This window comes from Piliocolobus tephrosceles, chromosome 18, assembly GCF_002776525.5.
Source record: "Piliocolobus tephrosceles isolate RC106 chromosome 18, ASM277652v3, whole genome shotgun sequence".
In the NCBI taxonomy this organism is placed as follows: domain Eukaryota; kingdom Metazoa; phylum Chordata; class Mammalia; order Primates; family Cercopithecidae; genus Piliocolobus; species Piliocolobus tephrosceles.
The window spans coordinates 65,657,129-65,683,312 of NC_045451.1; positions in this window are offsets into that span (position 1 = coordinate 65,657,129).

Sequence of the window (26,184 nt, forward strand, 5' to 3'; positions counted from 1 at the left end):
TGGTTGAACTAGTTTACAATCCCACCAACAGTGTAAAAGTGTTCCTGTTTCTCCACATCCTCTCCAACACCTGTTGTTTCCTGACTTTTTAATGATTGCCGTTCTAACTGGTGTGAGATGGTATCACATTGTGGTTTTGATTTGCATTTCTCTGATGGCGAGTGATGATGAGCATTTTTTCATGTGTCTGTTGGCTGTATGAATGTAGTACCATTCAGGACATAGGCATGGGCAAGGACTTCATGTCTAAAACACCAAAAGCAACGGCAGCAAAAGCCAAAAGTGACAAATGGGATCTAATTAAACTAAAGAGCTTCTGCACAGCAAAAGAAACTACCATCAGAGTGAACAGGCAACCTACAGAATGGGAGAAAATTTTTGCAGTCTACTCATCTGACAAAGGGCTAATATCCAGAATCTACAAAGAACTTAAACAAATATACAAGAAAAAAACAAACAACCCCATCAAAAAGTGGGCAAAGGATATGAACGGACATTTCTCTAACCAGTATTTGAAGTAGCACTGTGTGTATGACAATTAGCTTGGTCTATTCAAAAGTAAAACCATTGTTCTCAAAAAAAAAAAGAGAGAGAGAGACAGCTGTTTTAGATCGGAAGACATAACATCCAAATGCAGTGAGTGAAGCTTGGTCGGATCCTGATTTGTGGGAGAAGGGAGGACAGCTACAACAGACATTTGGGGACAGCTGGGGAAATCTGACTCCACGCTGGAGCAAGAAATAGTTGAGCTGCACTCACTCTAAGCCATTCTTAGGACCTTCCTGAGGCAGAGTTTGAGAGAGAAACCAAAGAGCTCTTCCTAGACTGCATTCTCCACTCGGAAACAATGAGCCGCCTGGAAAGATTTCTCACCTTGTTTACTAACTCAGGGGTGCAAAAGTAGAAACAGATAAAAAATCTTAGTTTTTAATGGAGTTGTGTTGCCCAAGAGAACCCAGCTACTAGTACTGTGTTTGCTAAATCCCTAAAGCAATGTCTAGACTCTGAACACATGTCAACAGAAGGTAAGCCACTAAAAATGCAGTCCCTCAAGGGGCCATCTTCTAGGTTTCTCTTCTCAGGTGGCCACAGACAGTAATAAGCAAGAGACAATTCCCTGACCTCGGAACCCAAGAGAGCCAGACACTTGACCCAGGAACTACCTATCCTTTGCTAGGCAGAAAGTACCTGCTAAGTTTGCCCCACTGGATATCATATGGCTTCTTATCTTTCATAGTTCCCTTGCCAAGGTGGGAGGTGTTTTTTAACCTTTATTGTAAAAAATTTTGAACATATACAATAACAGAAAAAAAATCATATAACAAATACTTTATCATACAGTTTAACAGTGATTGCTATTTTTCCAATCTAAGTCTCTTTCTCCCCATTTTGTTTGCTGTGGTATTTTAAAACCAATACCAGAAATCATGTTATATCCTACATAAATTGAGAGTCTTTAACTTTTCCTGTTGCACTGATGTTTCCCTCTCCATAATTGTATACTGAATTGCTTGCAATGATGAAACTTTTCGTATGTAACCACATCATAAGATGATACATTCCAACTATCTAACACATAGAGTTCCTGGAACCTGCAGAGTTCCTGGAACCAAAGCCTCAATAACTGCCTGAGGCTTTGCTATGCCTCTGTTTGGTGAAGTGACTGTAATCCCAATTGTGTTGAGGCACTTTGGAAGGTTTGTATTCATGAGTGAAAATAATCTTAATTCCACATTGGTGTCCTAGGATTTCATTCTCCCATATTTCTTTTTAAAAATATCTTTCCGAGTCAAATGTAAAACTGAACTGATTCAAAAACTAGCATTGCCATGTGTTTGTTTAGTGCTTAAAATGCACTTTCATATGAGGAAATGTGTGCTCTTTAAGATGAAATGAAGTTTGAAACAGTCAGAAGCATGAGCTCTAAAACTAGTCAGTCATGGTAGGCTTGGAGCCAGATAAGGTGAACTGTCTTTTTCTGTGTCAAGCTCAGGGGAAAAAAAATTGTTTTTGATTTGCATTGCCCTGGAGAAATTTAAATGAAAATGGAGGTGTTAGAGGAGGTGTGTGTGAAAGACTAGCAAGAGGTGGAGGAAGGAGGGCAGAGATTACTGAAAGCAACAACGAAAGAGGTACATCCTGTTCCCGGGAGCACTGTTACTCTGATAGCCAGTCAGGCTCCCCTTGGCACTGAGCTATGAGCCTACAGTTGTCAGCCAGAATACTGAGGGTGCTAAAATTTCATATGTTTAAAAATTCGGTTTACTGGCTGCAGGGAAGAAGCAAATATTCCAAAGACTTCTTCCAGTTTCAGCCCTCTAGGTTTCCCTGCTACTTAGTCACACAGTACAACACTTGTCAATGGTGCAACAATCTAAATTAGGTCAGCCTTCTCTCTCTAAAGAGGTTTAGCTTGCACCTGGTAGGATCACACTTTTTCACTTTGTAACAGCCTCAAAGAGAAGTGGCAATGACACTGAAATGATGTTTTAGGATATTTGTGGGAATTAAAAATGGATTTTTCTTTAAGAACTTCTTTGAGATCAATTTCCAGGCTGAAGAGTTGTTTGGGTTTATTTTATTGTTTTAATTTAAACTATAACTAAATGTTTAATGTATTGTACATACTTTATTATCTATGTGATGCAAATAAATTTGTCATTGTGAAAAGACTAAAAGGCAGAAATGAAATCCACAGGCGGACAGCCCGGGCGGCACCCTGGGCCTGGTTAAAGATCGACCCCTGACCTAACCGGTTATGTTATCTATAGATTCCAGACGTTGTATGGACAAGTGTTGTGAAAGTCCCTGTCCTGTTCTGTTCTGTTCTGATTACCGGTGCTTGCAGCCCCCAGTCACGTACCCCCTGCTTGCTCAATTGAAACCACCCCCCTCCCACCCATGGTTAAGCAAGCAGTTTGTCTAAAAAAAAACCCCTAGACGTTTGTAGTTTAAAAAAGGGCGGGAGCCAATCAGAAACTGCCGAATGTTCAAACTTCAAAATGTCAGCCAATCCCAATCTTGTAACTGCAAAAATGCTCTAATCTTCTGTAACCTGTTTGTGCCTTACTATAAAAAGTAGGCTTGAGCTGTGCTCGAGACCTCTCTCTTGCCCTCCTGACTACGCCTGTACGGAGAGAGGTCCGAACAGGCAATAAAGTCCGAACAAAATAAATTGAGTTCGAACCTGCAATAAAGTGATCCCGGCCGCCTGGCTTTGACTTCGGTTTCTGGTGGTCGTCTTTGAGGGGGGTCTCGGAACTCATGGCACAACAATTGTTGTCATCTACTTAATCATGACACTGAAAGGTCCCTCAGTAACATATAAAGGAAATCATATTTTAGGGTTCTATACATAAATATAAGACATTGTTGACAAAAAGAGTCAAACTTGAAAATTATTTGAAGAGATTTTTTCTGAGTCAAATACAAGGAACAATGAAACCAGGGAGTCCTGAGAACATGTGTCCAAGATAGTCAGGCTACAGCTTGGTGTTATATATAGGTTCTAGGGAGACACATAAAGCAATACATAAGTTGGGTGCAGTGGCTCACACCTACAATCCCAGCACTGTGGGAGGCCGAGTCATGTGGATCACTTGAGGCCAAGAGTTTGAGACCAGCCTGACTACCATGGTAAGACCGTATCCCTACTGAAAATACAAAAAGTAGCTTGGCATGCTGGCTCACACCTGCGATCCCAGCTACACCTGAGGCTGAGGCACAAGAATTGAGAATCACTTGAACCTCGGGGGGCAGAGGTTGCCATGAGCCGAGATTGTGCCACTGCACTCCAGCCTGGGTAACAGAGTGAGACCCTGTCTCACAAAAAAAAAAAAAAAAAAAAAAAGAAAGAAAAAGAAAAAAATGTAAATGTAAAATGAACATTGGTTAGGAAAGGCACTTCAACTGAAAGGCAGGACTGGTGGGGACTGGGATTAAGGAATGGGGTGGGGTTGCAAGGCTAGCCTTCCAGGTCAGAGGTGAATTCAAAGACTTTCTGGTTAGCAATTGGTTGAAAGAGTTAATTTATTTTCTAAAGACCTGGAATCAATAGAGGGGAATGTCTGGGCTAAGATAAGGGATTGTGGAGACCAAGGTTCTTATTATGCAGATGAAGCCTTCAGAGAGAATAGATTGTAAATGTTTCTTATCAGACTTAAAAAGGTGCCAGACTCTTATTTAATTCTCTCTGGGATCAGAGAAAAGACCTGGAAAGGGATAGGGATTTTCTACAGAATGCAGATTTTCTCAAGAGACAGCTTTGCGGAGCCATTTCAAAACATGTCAAAGAAATATATTTTAGGGTAAAGTACTTTCAGGGCTTGCTATCTGTTGTGTGATGCTATATTAGAGTCAGTTTGGAATCTGGTGTCTTATTGCTATGAAGAGTCTATTTGATCAGCCTTAAAATCTCTGTTTTAATGTTAATGCTGGTCTAAACTCCAAAGGGAGGAGGGTAGGATAAAATGAGGCATGTCTGGCTCCTCTTCCCATCAGGGCTGAACTAGTTTTTCTGGTTAACTTTGGAAAGCCCGTGGCTGAGAGGAGGGGGCCCATTCAGTTAGTTGAGAGACTTAGAATTTATTTTTGGTTTACAAGACTGAATATACAAAATGAACAATAGTCAGACCAAATGACACCAATCCACAACTTTTGCATGACACAAAATCAGTACTTTTTCAATGACTGCCAGCTTTCTCCATTTTTATCCCTGTTTCCAACATAGGACCAACCAGAATAAGCTAAACATGCTCCTCATGCCAATCACAGAAGATGCCTACTTCCAATTAGGTGCCCGCAGCTTCTCCAGGCCAGCAGCCTCCAGTCAGGGCACACCTGAAGCCTCCTCTGTTCCCCACTACCACACTTTCCCACTCTCCTGCGTGCCTTTGAGTCTACCAAACACAAGTGACAGTGGCCGACTTCCTTTCTATAGCAAGAGCTAAATAAATAGCCTTTATTTCTTCTCATGTAGCTGGTCTTCATCTATTTCCACAGTTCCCTTAAGGTTTCCCCAAGCCAGTCTGTTCTGTCCATTGCCACAGACCCCAGGCTTTGCCCACGTGTGGATTCCCTTGTTGTTTGCTCCTTGTGATTGACGGAGTCGGCACTGACTTAGTAGAGGCCAGAACCTTGTCTAAACTCCATGTCCTTCATATTGTGTCCCATAGCTATTTATTCCCAGTGTGGCGCCAGAATTTTGTTATTGATTCCCATTTGTTTGGCATTTTTGATAGAATTAGGTGGCCCTTTTAAATCTTTTATTTGTTCTCTTGTATTCTACTGTTGGGTGCTGTACAGTTTAAAAGCATCGTTCCTTACAAAAAAGAGAATCGCGGGGTAGATAGAACAGAGGCGTAGATCCTGTAACTCTGTTTTCAAGCCAACTGCACAAACTAACAAGTATGCAGTCCTTCCAAATTGGTGTCCACCTGGACAAACTGTGCTTTGGGTCACCAGTAAAATTGTATGAGGTTCTGCTCCTGTCTCAATTTCATGTCGTGAGAGCTTGCTCTGATTCTGTGAGTGTTCTCTTCAGGTTCCTGCTTCCTGGGAGGTGCACGTTGTCAGGTCCACACTAGGACATGGCCAACTGTCACGGTGTGAGGGTCAGAGACACGAGTACACAGTGCTATATTCTATCGCCAGCTCTCATGGGGTGGTCTAAGTCTATATCATCTCCACCACCAGGAAAAACTGCTTCTTATACATACTCTCATAACAATCCTAATTCTTGTACCTATCTTTCTGAATGCCATAAACATACCAAGGAAGATTCGGGTCTTCACGAGTCCCTTTAAGAAACATTGAATTGAACAATATTATTCATTTGAGAGACACCTTAGAAGAGAAGAGAAGAGAAGAGAAGGGATATGGGTACTCATGGACATAAAGATGGCAACAAAGGACATGGGGGACTATTGCAGGGGTGGCAACAGGGGTTGAAACACAAACTGTGGGGTACTGTGTTCACTATCTGGATGACAGGATCATTCATTTCCCAAACCTCAGCATCATGCAAAATGCCCAGGTAACAAACCTGCACATAAATCTAAACGAAAAGTTGAAATTTATTTTTTTAAACAAAGAAGGAAATAAGATCTCACAAACCCAATGGGCAACGTTTCTTGATTGATATGCAGAGTTTCCCAAACAAAATTCTGACTCAAATTTGTTTTAATAAAAGAATCTTTTGCCAAAGCTAATAAGCAGGTGGAGAAGTTTAAGCAGCCCAAGCTAGACTTCTTTTCCTAGTAAATCTGCCGCCTTTTTATCCCCCTGTTGCCTCCCTATATTCAAATCTCCCTCTTTCTGCTGCTGCTGCTTCTCTCTCCTTCTGTTCCTCTTCTTCCCTCTTCCCCTTGTCCGGACCCCCTACCTTTCCCTAACAACTGTTCGAATACTCCCAAAATGCCATTTTCCCTAAGGATTCATCCCTTCTATGAACCAGGTATGTGTCAAGTATACAATTTAAACCTGGACCCGAGATTAAATAAGTGCTACAAATAAGGATTTCCCTACACCCAGAGAAGACCAGGATGTATTCATAGAAAAATTTCAAACTCTTTTGGGTAACTCAGGGTTACCTGACCTATACAGACTTGTACACATGCTGGTTGAAATCTCAGATGCCAAATGCTGAATGGCAAAAGCTGATTAGGCTAACCTACAAAGAGACTGAAAAGATCTCTCTTTCCACAATAAATCAGAGTCAAAAGGGGCCCAAAAGTAGAGCAAAGTCATCTAAAAAAACTATACTGAGGTATTTTCAATACGGATTGATCAAAACATAATTTGCTCTGCAAATAGAGAAAAGATGCAATTAAGCCAGGTGCAGTGGCTCACACATGTAATCCCAGCACTTTGAGAGGCTGAGGTGGCCAGATCACGAAGTCAGGAGTTTGAAACCACCCTGATCAAAATGGTGAAACTCCATCGCTACTAAAAATACAAAAATTAGCTGGGTGTGGTGGCACACACCTGTAATCCAAACTACTCAGGAGGCCGAGGCAGGAGAATTGCTTGAACCTGGGAGGCAGAGGTTGCAGTGAGCCAAGATTGTACCATTGTACTCCAGCCTGGGCGACAGAGCAAGACTTCATCTTGGGGGGGGGGGGGCGGGGGGAAGATGCAACTATAGAAGATTTGGGGGTAGGCTATAAAATAGCTTCTGAAAACATTTACAGGCTAAAGAAGGTGCCAATGTAAACAGTGGCCAATTCATCTCATTTTGTCAGGGGACTTAAAACTGAAATTAGAGACCTAATTCCAAAGCATAAATTAGAACAGGACAGAAGACCTTTATGTAGTCTACAACACCTGGCAAAACACTTTGAAGGAGCTTTAAAACAAAAATGAGACAGTCCCTCAATACATTTATGACCCTACAGATTGACCAGCTATATGGTTCCCTTCCCAATGGGTCACCTTTTGACAAAGTCACTTGCATATATCGTAAACAGGAGGGACACTGGAGAAGAAAGATTGCCCTAGCCGACAAAAGAAAACCCAAGACATAGAAAAATTCCATCATTCAGATCAATATGGGCGCTCTGAGAAAGGAAAAAGCACCCAATATACTGCTTGACCCTTAAACACTCAAGATAAATTACTTCTAAATAGAGATGGTTGCTCATTAATTACTGGTAGATAAGAGCCCTGGTCTTTCTACAACAACCCGCCATCCTTGCTCAAGCTCTTTACTTTTGCTCAGTATAAACACACAACACAGGCGGTAGTATTTCAAATAACCCACATATTTTCTCTATCTCCTAGCCCTTACCTGCAACCCCTGGGCAAAGAACATTTCTTCCTGCTCCATGATAGCACCCCCACAAATCTAATAGGGACTTACTCTGTAGATGGAACTGTAATAGTGAACGTACAACAGAGAGACTATTTCTTGAGGTTGCAGAGGTCCCCTAGAGTCATAAACAAATTGTATCTGTTCTGCATATACTTTTTTCTTCTCCATTATATTTGATGCGTATTTCAGAAGCTGACCTTGATGCCATACCTGATGCTCTGTGGGCTGAAAATTCCACTGGCATAGGAAAAACAATTTGAGCAGAGCCTATTAAAGTTCAAGGAGATCCTACTGTTACCTAAATGTCCCTAACATCCTTTGAAGCCAGAAGCAAAGGAAGGGCTGAAACTTTTCATCTGAAAGACTTAGTTGCAAAGATTTTCTCATACTCTGTATGAGCCCTGTAACACTCCCATCCTGCCAGTGCATGAACCAAATAGATGAAGATATCAGCTTTTCCTCTAGGCCTCATGGCCACCAACAAAATTGTTATCCCTTGCTTTCCAGCAGTATCTAGCACAAATACCATCTTGCCATCAATTCTACCTCAAGTCACTTGCTTCACTTGCAACAGATTTCCGCTTTGCCTTTTTTAGTCTGTCTCTAGACTAGAAAAATGAGTATCTTTTGCTAGTTTCTGCTAAAAGCAAGGGATACTGACTGACTCCCTTTGTACAGCAAGCCCTAAATAAATAACCTGTTTGTTCCCATTTGAATTCCTATTTTGTTTCTCATTCATTTCCACAACAGGAAACACATTTATATAAATTGAAGACTTTGTTAATTTTGCAACATAACATTGAAACATGTTTCTTTTACAATTATAATGCTTTATTACCATAATTTCTAGATGCGTGGTATTAAGTAAAAAGAATACACATAAGATATATTTTAAACTATTTTCCTTAGAAAACACTAAAAGTAACCTAGATGAGAGTTGTGATTCTCCTAATAGCAAAGTAACTTATGTTTTACTAACCTATCGACAATTATAACATTTATAGAACTGTGATAAAAATGTTTAAATACAATAACACTAGAACGCACTCAAGGAGTTTACTGCAATTACAGTTGGAGAGTTCAACATTCTCCTCTAGATAAGTGATAGAACAAATAGTCAAAAAATCAGTAAAGATAAGGCCGGGAGTGGCGGCTCATGCCTGTAATCCCAGCACTTTGGGAGGCCAAGGCAGGCAGATCACTTGAGGTCAGGAGTTCGAGGCCAGCCTGACCAACATGATGAAACCCTGTCTCTACTAAAAATATAAAACTTAGTGTGGCATGGTAGTGGGCACCTCTAATATCAGCTACTCGGGAGGCTTGAGGCAGACAGATCAGTTGAACCCAGGAGGCAGAGGTTGCAATGAGCCGAGATTGCCTACTGCACTCCTGCCTGGGTGACATTGCAGCCCAGATGACAGAACCAGAAATATCATTTGACCCACCAATCCCATTACTGGGTATATACTGGGTATATATATCATTCTACTATAAAGATACATGCACACATATGCTTATTGTGGCACTGTTTACAATATTAAAGACTTGGAACCAACCAAAGTGCCCATCAATGATAGACCTGATAAAGAAAATGTGGTGGCACATATACACCATGGAATAAGATGCAGCCATAAAAAAAGACGAGTTCATGTCTTTTGCAGGGACAAGGATGAAGCTGAAAACCATCATTCTCAGCAAACTAACACAAGAACAGAAAACCAAACACCACATGTTCTCACTCATAAATGGAAGTTGAACAATGAGAACACATGGACACAGGGACAGGAACATCACACACCAAGGCCTGTCAGGTGGTGGTGGGGGGCTAGGGTAGAAATAGCATTAGGAGAAATACCTAATATAGATGACAGGTTGATGGGTGCAGGAAACCACCATGGCACGTGTATACCTACGTAATAAACCTGCGTATTCTGCACATGTATCCCAGAATTTAAAGTATAATTTTAAAAAAAAAGTTTTTTTAAAGATCCCATTCAGGATTTTCATAGGTAGAGATAGAAAAGCAATGCTCAGCTTTAAAACTTCAAAGGATAGGCTGACTCTCTTCCTAGGGGTTAATGCAGCTGGTGACTTTATGTTGTAGCCAATGCTCATTGACCATTCTGAAAGTCCTAGAGCCTTTAAGAATCAAGCTAAATCTACTGTATTTGTACTTTATAAATAGGACAACAGAGCCTGAATAACAGCACATCTCTTATAGCATGGTTTACTGAATATTTTAAGCCCACTGTTAAGACCTACAGTTCGAAAAAAAGATTACTTTCAAAATATTACTCATCACTCAAGAGCTCTGGTGGAGATATACAAGGAAATTAATGTCGTTTTCATGCCTAACACAACATTCATTGGTTGGCCCCAGTGCCTATGGATCAGAAATATTTTTGACTTTCTAGTCTTATTATTTAAGCAATATATTTTGTAATGCTACAGCTTCCATAGACAGTAATTCCTCTGGTGGATCCAGGCAAATTACACTGGGAAACTGGAAAGGATTAGTTTAAGCGCCATGAAGAACATTCATGTTTCATGTGAGGAGGTCAAACTATTAACATTTAAAAAGTTTGGAAGAAGTTAATTCCAACCCTCATGGATGACTTTGAGAAATTCAAGACTTCACTGAAGGAAGTTACTGCCGATGTGGTGGAAGTAGCAAGATAACTAGAATTAGAAGTAGAACCTAAATATGTGACTAATTGCTGCAATCTCTTTATAAAATTTGAACAGATGAAGAGTTGCTTTTTATGAATGAGCAAAGAAAGTAGTTTCTTGAGACACAGTCTACTTCCGGTGAAGATGCTGTGAACATTGTTAAAATGACAACAAAGGATTTAGAAAATTACCCCAACTTAGTTAATAAAGCAGATGGACGTTTTGAGATTGACTCACATTTTTGATGAAGTTCTACTGTGGGTAAAATGTTAAATACTATGACATTTATAAAAAACAGTAAAGATAGAGAAAACTTGAACAACACTATCAACTAAAGTAAAAATTATAGAACACGATACTCCATGATGGTGGATTATACATTGTTTTAAAATGCCCTTGGGACATGTACAAAGATGGACTATACAGTGGGCAGTAAATCAAGTTTGAATGAATTCAAAAGACTGAAATCATTCAAGTATGCTCTGTGACCAAATGAAATTCAAGAGATATCAATAACAGAAAGATACTGGAAAATTCTCAAATATTAGAAAATTAAACAACACAGTTCTAAATAAGCCTTAGATCAAAGAAGCAATGTTATCCATGGATCAAAAAAGCAATCTTAAGAAATAAAGAAGATACATTGAATAGAATTCTAAAGAAAACACAGCAAATAAAAATTTATGGGATGTAACTAAGCAATGTTTAGAGGGAAATTTAAAGCTTTAATTGCTTGTATTAGAAAATATGTTATAAAATCAACTATATATCTACATACCTACCTCAAGCAACCAAAAACAAAGCAAATTCAACATAAAACAATCAGAAAGAAGAAAATAGTAAGAAAAATAAATTTAATAAAATAGAAAAGAACATAGAAAAATCTAGGAATTCAAAACTAAAAGACTTTGAAAAGATGAATAAAATTATCAACCACCCAACTAGGCTAATTGAGATTCATAGGGATGTGTCACCCTAGATCCTAAAGGCATTAAAAGGATAGTAAAAAAAGTGAACAATGTTTTAAGAATAAATGAACAAATATTGAGGCTATCATCAATTATCAAAGTCAACACAGAAAAAAGTAGAAAATCTGATTATATTATACCTACTGAAAGAAAACAAAATCATAATTTCAAACGTGCTGGCAAAGAAAACTGCAGGTTTAGATGCCTTTGTTCATAAGTATTAAAAGAAGTATATAATGCCAATCTTACACAAACTCTTCCAGAAAATATAAAAGGAAAAAATAGTTTTTAAAACATTGTATGAGGCCAGCATTATCCAGATACCAAAGCCGGAAAAATATATTACCAAAAAAGAAAAGTATAAGTAAATATCTCTCATGATTATAGACACAAAAATCTTCAACATGTTAGTGTGGCAAATCCAGCAATATGTAAAGATAGTCATCATGATCAGGTGGATATTATCCCAGGACTGAAAAGTTGGGTTAATATTTCAAAAATTAATTAATATAATTATCTAAGTCAACAGACTAAAAGTGAAAAAAAAAATGCAGAAAATCTAAATATACCAGAAAAAGGATTTGAAAAATTCATCACCCATCAATGACATACAAAAAAGAAACTGAATTTTCTCAACTTGAATTTTTAAGAAAATCTACAGAAAATCTGCAGCTAACATTATATATAATAAAAAGATTGAAACTTTTTCCACTAAGATCAAGACTAATGAAGAATACGCACTTTCTTAATATCACTTTTATAAAACATTGTGCTGAAGATCCTAGTCTAAGTGATAAAGCAAGAAGAATGAAGAAGTATATAGATTGGAAAGAAAAGTTTAAAACTGTTTTTATTCTCAAACAATATTATTGAGCACAGAGATAAATCCAAAACAATCTAAAACAAAAACTACTGTTAAAGCTAAGTGAATTGAACAGTTGATTTGTTCAGGGAGTTACTACACATGAAAAGTCAACCAATAAATAAATTGCATTTATAAATTACAGCAACAAACACCTGCACAATAAAACAAAATTATAATTACAACAGCACAAAAACTTTGAAATACTTAGATATAAATTCAATAAAATATTTTTAAGATTCATACACTGACACTTGAAAAATGTGTATGAAATAAAATGAAGAAAACCTGATTAAAAAAAGGTATATACTGCATTCACAGTATACATAGAAGGTTAATATCATTAAGCTATAAATTCTCTCCAAATTCATTTAAAAATTTGATGTAATGTCAATCAAAATCCCAACTTTTTTTTGGTGGAAGTTGGCAAGCTGATTCTAAAACTTACATGGAATTTCAAAATATCTAGAATAGTAATAACAGTTTTGAAAAAATTGAAATAATATCGGAGAGGCCAGGTGCGGTGGCTCACGCCTGTAATCCCAGCACTTTGGGAGGCCGAGGGGGGCGGATCACAAGGTCAGGAGATCGAGACCATCCTGGCTAACACAGTGAGACCATGTCTCTACCAAAAATACAAAAAATTAACCAGGTGTTGTGGCGGGAGCCTGTAGTCCCAGCTACTCGAAGGCTGAAGCAGGAGAATGGCATGAACCCAGGAGGCAGAGCTTGCAGTGAGCCAAGATCTCGCCACTGCACTCCAGCCTGGGCGACAGAGCGAGACTCCGTCTCAAAAAATACTAATAATAATGTCGGAGAACTTGCACTGCATGATTTCAACACAGCTACAAAAATTAATGTAGGATAGTAAATGCATAAAAGTAGCCATACAGATCAGTGCAAGAGAATAGAGTCCATATATACACTGTATATAATGGCAGAATACATACTCTTTTAAAATGATCTGTTCAGAGGGAAAGGGAGAGCTTTACATATATACATACAGCTTTTTGAACAAACTTTTCAACAAAGTTGCTAAAGTAAGTCAATGAGAAAAGAGTTGAATTTTTAATAAAATATGCTATTACCTGGTTCTTTTATGTGAAATAAGAACTTCAACCATAATCTTTACCTTATACATAAAATTAAACTCAAAATGAATCATATACCTAGTAATAACTAAAACTATAAAATTTCTAGAAGAAAATGTAAAGTAAGATCTGTGTGACCTTGAGTTACACAAAAATTTTTTAAAGAGAACACTAAAGGCACTCAATATAAAAGAAATTTGATAAATTTGACTTAATCAAAATGTAAAGCTTCTGCTCTTAAAATAACACTGTTGAGATAATGAAAATAGAAGACATATAATTGGAAGAAAATCTTTTCAGTGCATCTGTTTGACAAAGATTTTTATCCATAATATTTAAAGAACTCTTAGAATTCATTAAGAATGTAAATAAATCAATCAAAAATGGGGAAAAGTCTTGAACAGACAAATCACAAAAAAAGATACATGAACCTCCAATGAGTAATAGGAAAAGTTCTCCTCATGATGAGTTATCAAAGAATTTTAAATTAAAACTTCAATTACATACTGACTAGGAAAGCTTAAACTAAAAATGTTGACCTCACCAAGTGTGTCAAGGATGTGGGACAACTGAAATTCTCATTTGTTGCTAACTTAAGTGTAAACTGTTAAAACCACTTTGGAGAACAGTTTGGGAGCTTCACATAAAGTTAAATTTAAAAATACACTTAACATACACAGTAATACCATGTTATACATGGGGGAATGGTTCAAGGACTCCCTGCAGATACCAAAATCCATGGATTCTCAAGTCCCTCATATAAATGGTGTAGTATTTGCATATAAACTATTCGCATCCTCCCAAATACTTTAAATCATTTCTACATTACTTATAATGCCTTATGCAATGTAAATGCTATGTATTTAATTGTTGTAGTGTATTGTTTTATATTTCTATTGTTGTTGTAGTGTTATTTTTCTTTTTTTTAAATATTTTTGAACTTTGATTGAATCAATGGATGCAGAGCCTGTAGATAGACAGGGATGACAAGGCAATAACCACTGATATAAACAATTACATGGGTGAGTCCCTGAAACACTATGCTGAGCAAAAGAAGTCAGACACAAAAGATCACTTATTGTAGGATTCCAGGTATAAAACAGCAAAACTAGTCAATGGTAATAGAAAACAGATCTGTGGTGACCTGTAACCTGGTGAAGGGGACTGATTAAGAAGATATAAGAGGAAACATTTTGCAGTGCTTGAAGTATATTTCTGTAGTAGTTGTGGTGTCATTCATGGCTGCATACAGTTGTCAAAATTCATCAAAGAGTAGGCCTAATATACTGCATGTTATATGAGTTGTGCTAAGAATTTTGAAGGGTCTGAGATGTTATTCCAGTTACACTTTTGTACAATAGATAGCTAGATGATGATGATGATGATAGTGATGATACATAGATGATTGATCAATCAATAGATAGAGAAATGAAAAATGAAACACCTATGCTATTGTGTCTGGAATTGGTGGGTTCTTGGTCTCACTGACTTCAAGAATGAAGCCGCGCACCCTCGCGGTGAGTGTTACAGTTCTTAAAGATGGTATTTCTAGAGTTTGTTCCTTCTGATGTTTGGACGTGTTTGGAGTTTCTTCCTTCTGGTGGGTTCGTGGTCTTGCTGACTTCAGGAGTGAAGCTGCAGACCTTCGTGGTGAGTGTTACAGCTCTTAAGGCGGTGCATCTGGAGTTGTTTGTTCCTCCCATCCAGAGTTGTTCATTCTTCCCAGTGGTTTTGTGGTCTCACTGGCCTCAGGAGTGAAGCTGCAGACCTTCACAGTGAGTGTCATGGCTCATAAAGGCAGTGCAGGCCCAAAGAGTGAGCAGCAACAAGATTTATTGCAAAGAGCAAAAGAACAAAGATTCCACAGTATGGAAGGGGACCCCAGCAGGTTGCCACTGCTGGCTCAGCCCCACCCACATCCTGCTGATTGGTCCATTTTACAGATAATTGATTGGTCTATTTTGACAGGGTGCTGATTGGTGCATTTACAATCCCTGAGCTAGACAAAGAATGCTGATTGGTGAATTTATAACCCTCTAGCTAGACAAAAGTTCTCCAAGTACCCACTAGATTAGCTAGACACAGAGCACCGATTGGTGCATTTACAAACCCTGAGCTAGACACAGAGTGCTGATTGGTGTATTTACAATTCTCCAGCTAGACATAAAAGTTCTCCAAGTCCCCACTAGATTAGCTAGACACAGAGCACTGATTGGTGCATTTACAAACCTTGAGCTAGACACAGAGTGCTGATTGGTACGTTTACAAACCTTGAGCTAAACACAGAGTGCTGTTTGGTGCATTTATTTATAATCCTCTAGCTAGACATAAAAGTTCTCCAAGTCCCCACCGGACTCAAGAGCCTGGCTGGCTTCGCCTAGTGGATCCCTGTGCCAGGGCCGCGAGCGGAGCTGCCCACCAGCCCCACCTCGCATGCCTGCAATCAGCCCTTGGGTGGTCAATGGCACCCTGTGCTGCAGAGCAGGGGGCGGAGCCTGTCGGGGAGGCTGCAGGTCCCCAGTCATGCCCTTCCCTGTGGGGAGGTGGCTGAGGCCCTAGGAGAATTCAAGCGTGGTGCAGGCAGGCCGGCAGTGCTGGGGAACCCAGTGTACCCTCCACAGCTGTTGGTCTGGGTGCTAAGCCTCTCACTGCCTGGGGCCATCAGCGCTGGCCAGCTGCCCCAAGTGTGGGCCTGCCCAGTCTGTGTTTACCTGAAACTCCTTGAACTCTCGCTGGCCCATGAATGCGGCACGGTTCCGCCCACAACTCTCCCTCCACAGCTCCCTGCAAGCAGAGGGAGCCGGCTCTGGCCTCGGCCAGCCCAGAGACAGGCTCCCACAGTGCAGGGTGGGCTGAAGGGCTCCTCAAGCATGGCCAGAGTGGTCGCGGAGGCCGAGAGACGCTGAGAGCGAGAGACGGCCGTAGGCAACTTGTCACCTCTCATTATGTCGGGGAAACTAGTTCTTTGTAATATTCACAATTAGAAAATTAGATGGAGTAATGCTGTTTCCCCACATCCATACTCAAAAGTGATGTGATAAGAGCTGATGAAAATGCTCCATACAAGTGACAAGTTGCAACTTGTAGTTGGGGGGGTTGAAAATATTGTCTTCTCCTCACTTAGACACAAGAGAAGGTATAAAAGGAGGAAGGAAAAGCTCTGATCCTTGCAGACAGGTTGGAAAGGATCCTAGGTTCTGATGGTAACATTTTAGAATGTCAATCAAATTTTTCCAAGAGCAAGATAACTCCACCTGTTTTAGCTTTTATAACCTAGGAATTCAAAAGTAAAGACTTTCAAAGACTAATAGGAATGTGTCTTGAAGAAAGTTATGTAATGCTTTTCAATAACAAAGAGAATTCTTACACACTTTCACACACGCACACACATAGTCACTCAAACCTGTTATTTGAGATGATTTTCACAAACCTCTGTTGTTACCTATGTCCTGTTTATTGCCAATGGGAACCCTGAACAGAGGGGACAGGCAGTACTCTTGGGAAGGGCAAATCTTCTTATGCTTCTGAATCATAGTGTTCTCATCTATTAATATGATGGATTGGTGACTTTAATACACTTTGAGCTCTATCATAATATGGTTTTACATTTGGTATGTAAGTGATCTGTGAAAAGAATAAATGATTATGGGAATTCCCTTTTCCCATTGCACATCCTTTAATCTGCCTGGAGGCACAATTCTGTACATTGTGTCTTTGGAGTTCTCTTGGCAGCCAACTTTCAGTTGGGATGGGTCAGTGAGAGGGAGCAGCAAGAGACAGTTGTCCTGGAGAGAGAAAATGGATTGTTTTCCCAATTCTTACCCTGCTTGGTGCCACTTATTTGCCAGGAACTACATTCCTCCAGCTCCCACCCGGCAGCCCTCAGACCCAATTCCAGTTTTGCCTGGGCGAGGGTAACAGCTTCCTCCTCTGATAGTTGCTATGTGTTTCATCATCCCTTCATCTTGACTACGTCTTCAAAAGCAGTCCTTTCATTGAAGTTTCTTTATTGAAACATCTGGAGTAAATTCTGTTTCCTGCTGCAACTCTCATTGACTAGAAAGGTCAAAAATCCAAATCATTTGTATTCGATTTGGGAATATACTTTTAGTCGTATTTTTTAAAAAAATATATTGGTCTAATGTTTTAGGAATCCATACCACTTTAAAGACAAAATGTATCCAAACAGTGAACCTCTAATTCAGGAAAAACTATAAAAGTTCCATTTAATCACCTGTTCGGTATTCCTTCCTGCTTCCTAGTCCAAACTTCCAGTAATCCATCTTGTAGACAAATGCAAAACACTGGCAGAGCTTTACCTGTGAGGCTGATGCACTTCTCAGTTGGGAGTAATAATTAAATTTTTTGATTTAAAATGTTTCTCACTAAACAACTGACTGTATTATGTGGGAACACAGATACAAAACACTGAATTTTAGCTGCTTTAGGTATTATGCTCTGCTGAACTGTATTAATAGGAACTCGAAAGCAATATTTGTTTCATAGTATTCACAGTGGTCTGCGAATTGCACTGCAAAACGGAAAGTCTGAATTCAGTTCTTGTTTTTGAAATTAACTGTGTGATTAGGGCCAAAAGTTTTAGTCTCTTGGTGGTTTCACTTCCTGGTCCATAAAAATCTATGCATTTATACCAACTATTTTCAAAATAACTAAGAAACTCTTTGAGTGTTTAGGGAAAGAGTGAGTGTAGCTCTCCACTTAAATTTACAGTGGTGAAAATACACTTTCCAGATGACCCTCCTTCTCTCAGACTTACTAAGAAACTGCCCTTGCTTTAAATACACTCCTGGTGGTAATGTGGGCTTGAGAAAGCTACATATTTATTTTCACTGAAATAATAATGTTCTTAGTGTTTCTCTCTTCTTTTATTCTTTTCTAAAATAGGCTAAGTAGCACTTGGAACATAGATCTAAAGGTGAGGAAAATTAAACCAATTTTTCTTTTTACCCCAGGTTAGTGCCAATATCTGTCCTTGGGGTGAAAGGCCCAGGGGAATTTCTTAATTCCATCAACTGTTCATTCATTTACTGCACAAATAGTTTTCGTGAGCTAATGGTGCTCTAGATCAAGGTGCTTTTCAGGAAATTAAAAAAAATTAGAAGTGATTTGTGAAAACAAAGTGCTTATGACCCAAGAAGTGATACCATAAAAGTAACAAAGTTTGCTGAAACCCAAGGCAGAATATGGAAAGCGCCTCCAGGGAAATTAGAAGCAAACAAGCATAAACATTTAGGGAAAGAAAACAGTACAATCACCTGTGTCTCAGGGCAAACTTATGGCAGGGTTTGAGGAGGACCTGTTGGGTGGGTAGGGTTGCAAGAGGCTTTGCGGAGGACCTATTTCCTCTCTGGAATTGTTCTACTTGCTATAACATAGCAAAATCTAACAAAAGCCCTTGTAAACTTCAAGTACTAAACAAGTGTTAGATTATCATCAATATTACATATTAATTTTCAAAAGCATCTTTCCAAAAATATACCATCATTAAAATAATGTTGTAATGTCTTCATGAAACAAATTAAAATTTATTGAAATCAGTAATAGAGTTTTGGCATGGCTTGCTCCAGTGTACAAGGAAAATGATCACCCATCATTTTCAAGCTCTTCTGTACTCTTGACTCTACAAATGGCTACATTTGTGGTTCTCAGAATGTGCACCAAGGCATACAATGTATTACAGTGCACTCACAGTGGTACTGTGGGATATTCTCCATTTTTGAGGGAAACACGCAGTACTTGACAACTGCTGGACCTCATGCAAACTACTAGTTCAAGTAAGTTCACAGTTTCAATATGAGATCGCACCACATTTTTTTTAGATAACATTGTCTTTGCCAAACTGGATTTTCTGCAATTGCTGAGAAAGCAAGTACTGCACACAAATCAACACAGAACGGAAAGCGAGAGTGGTAGTGTCCAATCTGATTCTAATGTTTGAGAAGCTGTGTGGTGTCCAACAGGTGACCAATGTTCCATTAGCAAGAAATTGGAGTCATTCAAGAATTTTCAAAAATATGTTATTTTTCCTTTCAGTTTATTTTTTCAAATGGCTAAGTCATCCAGACATAAATAAACTTATTGAACCTAACTACTCACTAAGTAGAAATGTCGAGTATTTCTTTTGGCCTAGGAGATCCATAGAAAAATGATGGAAACACACCATGAACAAAGAAAGTTTGAAGCCCTCTAGCATAGGTGGCTGTCAAGAAGTTCACTCTGAAGAGTGGCAGCATTAGAGCCCAAGTCTGTAGAAAGGAGAGGTCAAATGGAAAAGATAGCGCAAGCGCAGCTGGGCCATATCTTAGCTTTACCCGGGAAAGACCAATCCTGAAAACAATCATACAATCCCAGATACAATGGTTTAAACCAGTCTTTCATTTTTTGCTCCTTTTAAAATTGAAACATGTCAAATTCATTTCTTCTTTCTAAAGCAAATAAGGAACCCCATGCCCTAATGTATGTTTTTACTACCCAAACACCTTTCCTGAAGAGGAAAGAAGAAATGGTAAAATATCTTCAAATATATATAGTATTTGGATTTATGTTTCCAGTCTTGGTACTGTTTGCCAGATCTGGGAGAAGAGTACACAGAAACTTTCATCCTACATATCTAAATATTTAAAAGATATAAATCAAACTATACAACTATTAAAATTTGTTCTATCCTCTTACTATGAAAAATAATGCCTTCATAATGACCTGGGAGGCCATGTCCTAAATTCCAAGAGTCGCTGGGGGCCCACTCAGGAATATGGCACAGTAAGGAAAGCCTGCAACAGACAGCCACACAGCTCTTCCTGCCCTGGCGATAGCCAACACCTGCTCCATTGCACATGGTCTCCTACAGCACCAGGGGCCTCACAGCAGATGTGGACACCCGAACTGGTTTCCACTCTGTCTTACCACTGCAAACAGCTACCCTTGGTAGCCACTCAAACCCGGGCATGAACACCCACAGCGTAGCCTACCCTTAAGAGAATGGTTCCCAGGGAGGTACTGCACAGGCCCTGTAAGTGATCTTGGGCTGTCTGGGCAGGAGACACCATGGTGTGGTCTCGAAGGGAGGGAGCAAAGACTGCTGGGGAAAACAACCCATGGCTCTACAGACTTCTCATCCCATAGGAAGAGTTGTAGCCAGTAAAGAGCCAGAGCAGGGTCTCCTACAGCCAGAGTGCAAGGCAGGAACCCCTTTTGCCAGGGCCTAAGGATGATGCTAAAATTTGCATATTTCATGGCATTCTTTAGGATGTTTAAAAATTTTATTCCCAGATACAAGCCTCTTCCTTCCTAATCACTTCCTGTCAGAAGAGTGAGTGCTCTTGCTTGCATGCATTTTCATTTTTAACAGGCAGAAAATACAAAATAAATTTGGCAACAGGCAGAACTTGCCATTCTGTTCCTGTGATATTTCTGGCATCCCTGTGGTGAAAGATGTATACCAAATCAGCACTTTAGTCAGCGTGCCTCATTCACAGGGCAGCTCACCTGCCGACCCACAGGAATACTCTATGCCTCCAACAGAGTCAAGGAGATGGGCAAATGTGGACATTCCAGAAATGTCCAGACCCCAGGAGGACAATTTGAGCAAAGGTATTTCTATCCAGTACTAAAAATTCCAGTGCTACCGATTGCAGCTTGGAGCAATATCCTCCTCCTCAATGTGTTCATTAAGTTACCCATTAATGAGTCACCCATTAAGACATTTGACAAATACATAACGTGAGCCTGCCACGTGGCTAGGCACTGTGAATTGTGAGTATAAGATGAAATAAACAAAGCCTAGCGGTCTTTTCTTCCTACCTGCTTATAGATAGGATAGTGATTCTGATCTCTCCAGTTTTGTAAAAGTGAGATATTTTCCTTGTTAGTCTCAGCTTATGACTTCATAGCATTTCCTACTTTCAATTTTGTCTTGAAATTCAAAGTCATTTTAACTGCAAAGATGATATATATTTAATACAGAATATTGGGAAATTACATATACATAAGCGCCAAGAAGAAATTAAGACTCATAAAATTATGGCATGTCTCCCTTTTCTATATATTTCAACTTTTTCCTCATTTGCTGTATTTAGTCTTCCTGCAAATGCTAATATTAAAAAGGAGGGCCCCCAGACTTTGATCAACAAGTAGAATAACCTCTTCTTCCTTCTGTGACCCACTTTGCAAGTTACCAGTCCTTCTTCCATGATTGAACTCATGATATTTTCTTAGGGCTTGACTCTATTGTGGCTTTTGTCACAAGGCAACTTTTTTTTCCATAAAAAATGAAAAGATGCAGTTGAAATATAGAGACAGAGACAACACATGCAGATTAACTGAGAGCCTAGCAGTAAGAGAGACTCACTGGCTTAAAGCCCTACTTGCTAGACCTAAGCATTTATCCCTGATTTCATTTGAAGTGACCACTAAGGGAAACCAAAATCAAAGTTAGAAATGTGTTGATAAGAAGCCTGACTCTAATGTTAAAATAATGATAATGGGGAAGACATGGAGTGTTCTGAGAAAAAATATTAGTTAATATGGTAAAGCCATGAAGACAAACTCTGAATGCTCCCTGAGCCAGGCATCTCATGAGTCTTCACATGTTTTAGGAAACTCTCTCAAACAGTGTTTTTCCTCTGTTCTCACACCACAACAGTCAGCAACACAGACTTCTGTGACCAAACATACATTGTGGATATCTCTGTCAGAGCCATCTGAACCAGAGCAACTCCATCTTGAATAGGGGCTGGGTAAAATAAGCCTGAGACCTGTTGGGCTCCATTCCCAGGAGGTTACGGCGTTGTAAGTCACAGGATGAGACAGTAGGTTGGCAGAAGATACAGGTTAAAGATCTTGCTGACAAAACAGGTTGCAGTAAAGAAGTCAGGTAAAACCCAGCAAAATCAAGATGGTGACAAGAGTGACCTCTGGTTGTCCTCACTGCTACGCTCCTGCCAGCACCATGACAGTTTACAAATGCCACGGCAATGTCAGGAAGTTACCCTATGCGCTCTAAAAAGGGGAGGCATGGATAATCTACTTCTTGTTTAGCATATAATAAAAAATAACCATAAAAATGGGTAACCAGCTGCCTTTGGGACTGCTTGGCCTATGGAGTAGCCATTCTTTTATTTCTTTACTTTCTTCATAACTTGTTTTCACTTTATGACTTGCCCTGAATTCTTTCTTGTGCAAAATCCAAGAATCCTCTCTTGGGGTCTGAATCTGGACCCCGCTCCAGTAACATCTCTACCACCAAGTGAACAGCCAGTTCACTTGCAGCAGACGCCAGCTGGTGACCTCCGATTCAACTCCAACAGGGTCTACCTGGAAATAGAATCAGATCCCAAGGCTGAAGTCTCAGTCTGCAACACTTCCCAAGACCCAGACGCCATCTCAAGTCTGGGCCTCCAGAGCTTCCGACCAACTGACTTCCAGTTGGGGTACTCATGAACCCCTCTTTGGATTTGATTAGTTTGCTGGAGTGGCTCACAGAACACAGAGAAACACATGTACCAGTTTATTATAAAGGATATTACCAAGGATACAAATGAAGAGAGGCGTAGGGCGAGGTATGGGGGAAGGGGCGCGGAGCTTCCATGCTCTCCCTGAGCACCACCCTCCAGGAACCTACATGTATTCAGCTGTCCTGAAGCTCTCCAACCCAGTCCTCTTGAGTTTTTATGGAAGCTTCATGGCAGCAGCGTTCCTTCCCCCAGGGTATAGGGTGGAACCCTCTCTGGGGAGGGTCTTATGACCCACAGTAGAAAGGTGAGGGAAGAGGAGAGTCCTGCCTTGGAGCATGTGTGTGTGTGTATAATCATATATATATATGTATGTGTGTGTGTATATATATAAAATCACATATGTGTGTGTGTGTGTATATATATATATAATCATATATATATGTATATATGATTCCTGGCTCATAACTCCCACATTCTCTGTTATGTGCATATATATGTCATAACACCACAATACAGCTAGAAGCTGACATTACCTATCCTGTTTTAAGACAAATTTCTACTAATTACCACGATTATCACTGTGAAGTTATTGCATAATCACACTCTTTCATAGTTTCTTTTACTGTTTGGAGACACCCAAATAAACATTTTAGATTCTTTAGCCACCTTTCATTTTATATTACAAAGAAACATCAAAAAATAAATTTCTTTCTACAACTGTGGTCACATCGTTTATTATTCTCCTGGCAAAGAAACAATCATTAAATACAGTCCACTATATTGTGAATTACCTATTTTTATTGATTACTTACTTTTTGTTGTTGTGTCTTTTGTTTTGTTGGTATAGCTTTAGAAAAACATTTTGGAATGTAAAAAGAGGGAATACTATATCAATTGCATCGTAACCTATTTTTTTTTAAATTTGGATAAAAGAGGGGTCTTTGGAATGGTGATTACGCAGGGTGAGTCAAACAGCAAGAACTGGTCTTTGTGCCTTCAGCGTCACAACACTGAATGGCTGACACAGATTCCAGGACTCATTGTTAGGTATAAACCTAAGGGAGTCCTGGGTATCAGGCTGGATGTTAATGTCAGCTCACTAATTACACCAGTGTTAGGTTACAAGGGGATATATGCCTATAAGGGACGCCTGCAGGGGTATGTTAACTCAGTTTTCTAATCTATCTGGTAGTTATGTTTCCCATTTTAAATTAGTAGATTGGGATGTTTCTTATTTCTCTCCAGAATCTGCACATTTTGATTTAGTGAGTCAGGCCAATTGTAAGCAGAAACAAGCCTGACTGTCTCTATTATCAGACACTATGCCATAATGACCAGGACTACCAAATGGGAGCTTGAACCCTGATGAAAAACGCTTTTCTGTCCCAACACCCCTCTCCTTCTCCCTAGCAAGAGATCCGTTAAACCCTTACAGGAGATTTGCATGGGTATGCAGTGTGGGTGAGTCCCAGACTACCTCCTGGTGCTCAACTGGCTCATGCACACGACTTGCCCCTCCTATGGCCCTGTGATGATGCCACATGGGTGCAGTGATTCTGCAGGGACACTCTTGAATATTCCGCAGGCCTGCTTCCATGATGCCTTCATTTCAAGCTTCATTATTACTATAAAGTTATCAAAATATATTGTTATTTTATTTTTGTATTGTTATTTGGTGTTTTTTTCCAAATACATTTCTCTTGAGAGAAGGATCTAGAATTTCAATCCTAATTTAGCATCTAAGATAAGTATACCACATTCATAAGTGACATAGCTGTGTTTTGAACAATTCCCTTCCAAAAAAGAAGGGGTTAACCTGCTCCAAGTATCACCAACATTCATTACAATGATGTCAGAAAAGCTGGCAGAAGAATGCTTCTCCCAATGTCAGGAAGATACATCACAGTATTAAAAAGTATTAAAAAGCTAAAAGGCAGAGACCTGATTTGTACAGTAGTAGAAGTGAATGAACATTGGCAACATTTATTCACCATTTATTATATAAAGTCCTGAAAATCCTGCCTTGAGTTTCTAGACACAAATCTTGCCAGAATTTTGGAAGTTCCAGATTCATCTTACTTATAGTGATCATCAGCTAATGCAAAATTATACAGACAATACAATCTTATTTTGCTGCCTTAACGTTGACGTTGAGAGAGCAGTGGTGCAAATGTGAGATTTAAATCCACATTAGTGTCTGTGAGTCTTTAAACACAGAGTGAAGTTATTTTAGATTTTACTCCAGAACTTAAATGTTCCTATCATTCAAAAGTGCACACGAATGCCACTTGAAGTTGTATTTGGATCTTAAACCATAGAAACCTTGGAGCCCAGGAGACAGAGTAGAAAGATTGAGGGAATGCTGTGGTGTCCCACCCAGATCCTTTCCAGGATAGGAGCCCACAAATCTCTATAGTTGCCCGTGTGCACAGACACAGCCCTCAGCTGGGACCCTCTCTGACACCTACCCTGGATTAGAGATGCCTCCTTTAAGGTCACAGCCCCTTGTGTAGAAAGCTGCCATTCAAGGAGTGGCCTATACAGAGGTGTAAAGTTGCCCTCTTCTCACCTTATTTGGAGGACCACCCCAGCTGTAGAGCTCTGGAGAGGATCAAATGAGGCCTTTAGTGCAACTGGATCTCCGTCCAGCCCTGCTTCTCGAGCTGCCCTGTAGGTTATGATCACAAGGGCATTCCCTGTAAACCTCCTGCATCCTAGAGAAATGACCAGTGACAAGAGATAAGGGCTCCATGACAGAGAAAGAATGTGTGTGCCTTCGTGTCTCTTTTTATAATGTGATTCTGTCCTTGTTTGCTAGGGCTGTTATAGCAAAATACTGCAGACTCAGTGGCTTAAGCAACAAACATTTATTCATCACATTTCTGGAGGTTGGAACTCTGAGAACAGGGTATCGGCATGGTCTGGTTCTGGTGAGGGCTCTTTTCCTGACTTGCAGGTAGCCACCTTCTTGCTGTGTGCTCACATGGCCTTTCCCAAGCGCACGCTGGTGAGAGAGAGACAGAGAGTGCACTGCCAGGAGTTTCTATTCCAAAGGCACTAGTCCCATTATGAGGGCGCCTTCCTCATGACCTCATCTAAACCACATTACCTCCCGAAGAGCCCATCTACAAATACAATCACATTTGGGTTAGGGTTTCAACTTATGAATATGGGGAGATACAATCATTCTATCCATGATAGATCCTGACTTTCTATCCCTTCAGATAGAGTTAATCTTCCCTCACTGAAGTACAGATTGGCAAAAATTATATGCAGTGGTTCAAAGCTACAGACGTGTGTGTGTGTGTGT